Raw genomic sequence first — 7,696 nt, 5'->3', positions numbered from 1 at the left:
GATCCCAAGAAGAGAATGGAAGAGAAGGGATTGCGGCGTGGCCATTCCCCTGGGAGGTGATTTCTTGCTTTCTGTCTCTCTCTCTCTTTGTCTCTCCAGTGAGCACACATGCCCTATAGCAAAAATCTCTCTCTAAAAAAAGAAAAAAATATGAAAATAAAGACTATCATTGTTTTGCCCAGATCCGGGCCATTCCTTACACCAGAGTACAAGTCCCAGACCTTTCCTGGGTGGGACTAGCTGTGTTTTTTCATTGTGCTACTGCCTTGTCCAACCTTCCATATATTTAAAAGTAGTCTTTTCTTCAGAATCGAATTCTGTATCATGAACATTTTCCTGTGTATTTAAAATTCTTTAAAAACATGATCTTTAAAGATTTCTATTCCATTTGTAGTCATGCACTATAATTTATTTCACCATCCTTTTATTGTTGATGTTGAGATGGTTTCCAATTTTTGGTTATTATATATAATATGAAGGGAACATCAAATAAATCTTTTGTTTGTATTTCAATTATTTCTTTAAGGTAGATTAATAGAAGTGGTATTACTTACTGGGTCAAAGGGTAACTTTTAGATTGTGTTTTGATGGCATCTTACTAAGCCATGAGAGATCTGGGTGTCTGTTGCTCTGTGGTGTGAATCTACAATGCTCAGATGGAATGTTGGAGTGGTTCGTGGACACTGAGAATACTTGGTTGCAGCTGAGAGTGGTGTAGTGTAGATTGTTCTGTCTTGAAGAAGTCACTGTGGTGACCAGATTGTGTGTTGTCCCATGTTGACATGAAAATGATTGGTGGATGTTTTAGAGCAAAAATGTGAAGTCACATTTTGGATGAGGTTGCGTGAATCTGCAGGTGAGCCCCCTGGCAAGTTAAAAGTGGCATATGCAGATGGAATGAGGCTGGAAGCCATGCTGTGTGAAGGCACCCCCATTTTTGAGACCAAAGTCAAGCTGTCCACAGTGATAGAGGGAGCAGCTGGCCAATGGCCCAGTGGAAATACTGAAAAGGTCAGAGATTTCACACATGCAGATAGAAAGATGCCTGAAGAGTTAAAATTAGATAAAGGGACGGATTCATTCTGGAATGGAGTCTGAACAGGAGGAAAGTTTTATTAAAGTTGCACTGTGTATTTTGAGTGAAGAAGAGGAACAATAAAATCTTGGCACTTAGCCTGATTTTTTTTTTTTTTTTTTTTTTTTTTTAAGGATGAAAGATAAACAATGCATGTTGAAATAAAATGGTAACTTAGGATGGCCTGGAGCATTGAGAAAAACTGCAAGTGTTAGCACAGGAAGAGCTAGGATTAGCTCTGCCTCTTCCATAACTAGCCATGTAACTTTGCATAAGTTAACACCTTGAGACTCAGCTTCTTCCTCTAGAAAATAGAGATTATGGAGCCAGCAGGTGGCATGGTGGTTGAAGGAGCTGGACTCTCACATGGTTGACTGCGGTTCAAGTCCCTGGCAGCTTGTTTTCTCACTTTCCTTCTCTCTCTTTCTCACTCTGTCCCACTCTGGTCAAATTAAAATACATACATACATACATACATAAAGTTAAATAAACTAATTCTTAAAAAAGGGGGGGGCGGCAATTGGTTAAGGGTGCTGGACTCCCACAGCTGTTGGCTGACTGCAGTTCAAGTCCCGAACCTGACAGCTTTCTCACTTTCTCTCTCTCTTTCTCTTTCACTCTCTCGCTCTGTCCCTCTCTGGTCAAATTAAACTAAATAAATAAAGTTAAATAAAAATAATTCTTACAAAAAAAAAAAAAAAGAAAATGGAGATTAGGATTCTTACTGTCTAGGCCTGCTAGGAGGGTTCCCCAAGTTAGATGAAAATAATATCTTAGTACCTGACCCATCATCTAATAGGTCCCTACTTAATGCCTCCCATTGCTGCCATTTCTGCTGCGACCTGGAAGTTAAAGCCCAAGCACACACAGAGAATTCCAGAATCTCTTAGGCCAGAGGAAGCATGAGTCAAGACTAGATGTAAAGACAACGGTGACTTATTTCATTGACATCAATAATGTTATTCCCACAGAATTCATTCCAGAAGGTCAAATACTCAACCAGGTTTGCAATGTAGAAATTCTGAAATATTTGAGAGAGTGTACAGAAAGAGTAAACTATGACTCCTGGCTCTGGAAAATCTCTGGGCTGGGGGAAAGGACACAGATAATGTTTATCCTTTTTTTTTTTTTTTTTTTTTTTTGGTATTTTGAATTTTTCAAAGCATTTTATTATGGTAAGAACACAAGAGATCTACTCTCTTAAACACATTATGTGTACAAGACATTATTGTTGGCAGATCAATTATTTTAGTGCCATTGATAGGGTCTACTTTGGCCTTTCATAGATTAGCTTGTTACATACTTAGAATGATGCTGTGAAGGTGGATATTTTATTTTACCTCATAGATACAGAAAATGACAGAACCATCATCTCATCTTTTTCTTTTTCTTTTCTTTCTTTTTTTTTTTTTTTGTCATAGGGTGGGCATGCTCACCAGAGAGAGAGACAAAGAGGGAAAGTGAGGAATCACCCCCCAGGGAGGATGGCCACACTACCATCCCTTCTCCTCCAACCTTCACTGGTGATTTTGGACACACACACACACGTGCCCGGAGTGATTTCTGAGACTCAAAGCTCAGTCAGTCATGTGGGAGTCCAGTGCCCTAACAACCACACCACCTGCTGGTCCCCCATCATCTCATCTGGAAAGCCCACGCTCACCCCTCTACCAGGTCAGCTCTAAGTGGCTGTAAAGATTTCCCGAGAGGCCCTGTGTGAAGAGCATAGTGTCCTGTGATCTTGGGCATTCACATACTCTTTCTGAGTTTCATGGGTATTTTCTATTGTTATAAAATGGTGATAACAAAAATGAACAAACAAACCAACCAAACTACTGACCACGATCTGACACTATCCACCTCAGTCACTCACTTTATTCACTGTAACTGTCTCCAAAAGAATTTGGACTGTTTGCAAATCCCAAATGATGCTCAAAGAATGGAGTTAGACTCTCTGACATGCACATTTGTAACCTTAACTCCCCAGACTATGAAGCATAGGGAAGGGCCTAGGCAGCCTTAACACAAATAGTCTTTTCTCCAGCCCTCCTTCCCTCTGACCCCGACCAGTCCCTACTGTCACTGAGTTATACTCTCCTGGGGGTCATTTGAAGCTTTTTTTTTTAAAGACAACAGGCCAACCTCCCTACTCTAGGTGTCACTGTGGCCATCCATGGACCTCAAAATTAGGAGGCCTTACTTTGGCTTATTGGGGGCTGGTGCCTCTCTCCAAGAGAATGTCCTTCCGCTTTCCTCCTCTGTTCTTTGGACAGCTCTCCATTCAACACTGGAGTATTACCAGTTACCCAGCTCCTCCTCCTCCCACTCTGGGATTAGTGGTTCAAGGGTAAGCAATAATGCTCCCCGTTTTAAAACCTTCACAAATATGAACCTTTTGGAAATACATACATAGCACCTCTAAGAACCAGAAGAAGAAAGCAAGGAGCAGGTGTGGACAGAGGGGCATTGGACTGGACCATGTCACCTTCAGCGTTCTTGTATGAACTGCACTCTGCCCGTGGAGCCTCCTTCTCACTCCTCAAGGACCCCCTGACATGAGAACTGTCTTAGGTCCTGGTCTGTCCTCTGAGCTCAGTCTTGGTCTTTGCTCTGCTCACGTCATCTCCCTTCCCTGATCATACACGGGTCCAGGCCTCATCCCTAGTCCATCATCCACCCAATCCTGATCTGGACAACTATTGCCGCAGGGCTCTCTCCGGCCTGGCTCCTCTCTGAACTCTGCTTATTACTAAGTCTTTCTTATTGCTCCTTCTTTCTTTCTTTTCTTTTTTTTTTTTTTTAAGAAAGAATTATTTAATTTTATTTAGTATTTTTATTTGTAAAAAATTGCTATAGGGTACATGTGCTCACCAGAGAGAGACAGATAAAGAGAGAGAGGGAATGGGAGAGAGAGAGAGGAAAAGTGAGAAAACAGGCCTCCAGGTCTGAGACTTGAACCACGGCTGATCATGTGGCAGTCCAATACCCCAACCACCATACCACTTGCTGTCCCCGCTCCTTCTTTCTTACTGTGTCTCTCCTGAACTCAGCACCAGCTTCCTCTGGAACTGTGTTGAAGATAATATACATATCATGGCTAAGGGCAACCCTTTCAATGACCACCCAGTGTGTGGACTGGACTTTCATCTCTTCTCTGGGAGAATTTCGAAGTGAACAGAGATACTGCCCATGAATTAAGGCTCAGCCTTTGTCTGTCTTCTCGATAGCACCAAAGTCTCAGATTTTTGATGAGAGCTATTGGAACCTTATGGAATGAAAAACTCTAGTGGTTGAAGCCAGCATGCCTGGCTTCCTCTGGAGACCATTAGGAGGCTCTTTCCTGGGGCCATTTGTTATTCATTAAAACAGGTCACAGTTCATTCCAGAAAAGGTGTTCTAAAAACATGGAGTAACGGCAGCCTTGTCAGAACAGGAGCAAGAAAACAGAAAATGGAGTTAGTCAGCCCGAGTACCCATGAATAGAATCTGCTCTTGAATTTCTAGTTGAACAACCTTGGGCAAGTCACCAAAACTCCCAGAGCCTTTGCTTCTCCATCCATAACACAAGGATGAAAAGAAGACCTTTCTGATGGTCTTGGTTTGAAGATAAAATAAAATGACAACTATGAAAGTGAATTGTGACATGTTAGGTGCATTCTAATGTTAACTATTTATAGTAATATGTATTATTATTTGCTCGGATTCCACAGGATGCTTTGGCACCAAAACCCAGGAGCCCAAAGTCTAACTGCCTTAAAAAGAAGGAAATTTATTTCTCCTCTAACTTCAGATCCAGAGGCAAATCAGGCTTCAGGGTTGGTGGGTACAAGATCTTAGGTTGTCATCAGTGGTCCACACTCTTTTTGTCTCTCTATCCTGCCATCCTGTCCTGGGTATCAGCTTTATCTGTAGCCTGATCTAAAATGGATTAGCAGATCCAGACATCACTATTCTGGCCCTGTAGTTTTCTTTTGGAAGAAAGATAACTTCTCCTGACTCTGGCAGCCTTCCCCTCATGTCTTATTCTATAGAAATTTTCTCATTTGCCACTTTATAGAACAATCAATGGCACCCTTGAGCCAATCAGGTGCTTGAGGGTAGGGGAAGGATGATACTAGACCATATGGGTAGTACTGGGCCCTAAGAGGGCTCGGTTATAAGGACAGGGTGAATGAATGTCAAGGAGGCAACAATGGTTTCTTATGGGCTGTGCCATTATCACCATGAGCATGAGGCTATTTTCTCTAAGCGTAGAGCATGTACTTGTGTGGCCAGTTACATCCCCAATACTCCTCACAATGCCTGGCCCATTGTAGATGCACCATGAGATTTGCTGAGTGAGTTAAAGATGGGCAGTGGGAGGTTTGATGAGGACAACACCGTTTACATGAATAGGCTTGGTGCATGTCGGTATGCACTAGGTAGCCCTTGCTGAGTGCCAGGAACATCTCTCTTGCTTGTTCCTGTGTTCCCACTACTGAGTACAATATCTTCCCATCACAAGTGCTTCATAAAAATGTGTTAAGTGAATAGATGGCACATATTTTATGGTAGAAATTGGACCTTTTTTTTAGGAAAGATTTTTGCTAATAGGGTATGTTCGCTCAATGGAGAAAGAGACAGAAAGTGAGAAATCACCCCTTGCCCCGGGGTGATGGCCATGCCACAGTTCTTTCTCCTCCAGTCTCCTCTCAGGATTTTGGGCATGCACGCATATGCATCCGGCATGAGTTTTAAGCAGTCAGATCTGGGACTCCAACTGCAGTCAACTACGTAGTTGCCCAGCATTGTAACTATTATGCCATCAGCTAGAAATTGGACTTTTCATAATAATAATAATAACAGAGGGACCAGCAGTTAGCCTAATGGCTATGTTGCTGGACTCCCACATAGTCGACCACAGTTTGAGTCCCAGACTTGCGGCTTAAACTCACGCTGGGCGCATGTGCATGCATGCCCAAAATCCCAAGAGGAGAATGGAGGAGAAGGGATTGTGGCATGGCCATCCCCACTGGGGGGTGATTTCTTGCTTTCTGTCTCTCTGTCTTTCTGGTGAGCACATGCGCCCTATAGCAAAAACCTCTCCAAAAAAAGAAAAAAATAATAATAGCATAGCAGATCCTTACATAGTGCTTCTTCAATTACAGCACTAGATAAAGGAAGCATTTCATACTAGGGGTATTCAAAAAGTTCATGGAAAATGTTGCATGGATTTCACATTGTTGGCAACCAAATGAACTTCTACTTTACTTCCATTTTCCTATAAACATTCTGAAGCCTTCTCATAGACAGTAACTCCTATAATTTTCACAACAACCTCCTGAGTTAGGTACTATACTTACCCCTATTTTACATCTGGAGAAACCGAGGCCCAGGAGTGGTAAGTAACTAGCTTCGGGCTGCACAGGGGCTAAGTGAGTGGGGCTGGGTTTGAACCAGCCCACCTGGCTCAGAGGAGCTACTCTTACCACAGCATCCTGTAAGCGTCTTCATTTTGAATCAACCCTCGCAGATTTTTGGCCACTTACTAGGCTTGTCTAATGAGACTTTGCTGTCTCTCCCTCCGCGGGCTCCTGGATCCTGGTGCCTGGCTGTCAGGGAAGCCAGGGGACCATGTCCAGGGTCCTCCCACTCGGTGGATTGGGGTAACCATGATGGGTGGAGGAAAGGTCAGAGCAGGGCAGCCTGGTCTCAGCCTCCTTGTAACAACCCTTCTGATCACAGACTTGGGTCACTTCTGTGTCCACCTTCCTCCCGGAGGAGCACCAGTCTGCAGGATCCCAGTCGTATCGTCAGGGAGCCTGCAATACATCATTGGTTATCAGTAAGCGTCCATTTCAGACTGCCCCTTTGTTTGTCAGGAAGGGGGACTATTTATGGGGCTGCCGCTTTGCATAGTGAGGAGAGAATTGGGCTGCATTTGCGGTAGTGTGGCTGTGGCTGTGCTGTCAGCACTGGGCTGACTTGTTCACTTACTGGCAGGGCCTGGTGTGTTACAGAGATAAGTCCCTCTCAGCAAGAACCAGCCTCAGCTCTGGCAGCTGGCTCCCCCCATGGCTGCGGAGAACTGGCCTCTTTTTGAGCTTTTGGTTCCATGTGCCTGACAGTGTCAAAAAGGATGCTAATGAAATAATAGCAATAACAATAATAATTAATAACAACAAACCACTTATTGAACATTGATCGTGTGTGCCAAACACTATTCTACTATTTTCAACATTTTGCATGTGTGAAGTTGTCTGCTCCTCTAAATAAGAAGCACTTTTTCTCTTTGCTATACAGATGAGAAACCAAGACATGAAGCTCAGTTATTGTGAAGGGATGAGTTTCGAGGCCAAGCGTCCGCTCTTGTCTTGTTTACTCCTCACAGTAGAGAGGAACTCTTGGTATCTGAAGAAACCCAAGTTAAGAAAGGTCAAGCAACTTGCCCAAGATCGTCGAGCAACAGGACCAGCTGGGATTTAAATCCTAGGGGCTTGCCTTGGTCCTTAACTACCACTCTCTAGGCCTCTCTCCTCTTTTGCAACAAATCAGAATGAGGTGCCAGCAGAAACCCAGTACTCCTTGTATTGGCTCCCCGCCAACATTCCAGTTCTTTCCTTTGGGACGGCCTTCCTCAGG

General features: G+C 43.5%; 1 long non-coding RNA gene across 2 annotated transcripts in view; it reads left to right on the top strand.

The window, feature by feature from the left end:
• LOC102471398 (uncharacterized) overlaps nt 1–7,696 on the top strand; it is a 146,379-nt gene that overhangs the window by 25,702 nt on the left and 112,981 nt on the right. The window lies entirely within an intron of this gene.

Source organism: Tupaia chinensis, unplaced genomic scaffold (assembly GCF_000334495.1).
Source record: "Tupaia chinensis unplaced genomic scaffold, TupChi_1.0 Scaffold143824_1, whole genome shotgun sequence".
Taxonomy (NCBI): domain Eukaryota; kingdom Metazoa; phylum Chordata; class Mammalia; order Scandentia; family Tupaiidae; genus Tupaia; species Tupaia belangeri.
The sequence above is the reverse complement of the archived record's forward strand: the minus strand, read 5'-3'. Positions and strand labels throughout refer to the sequence as shown.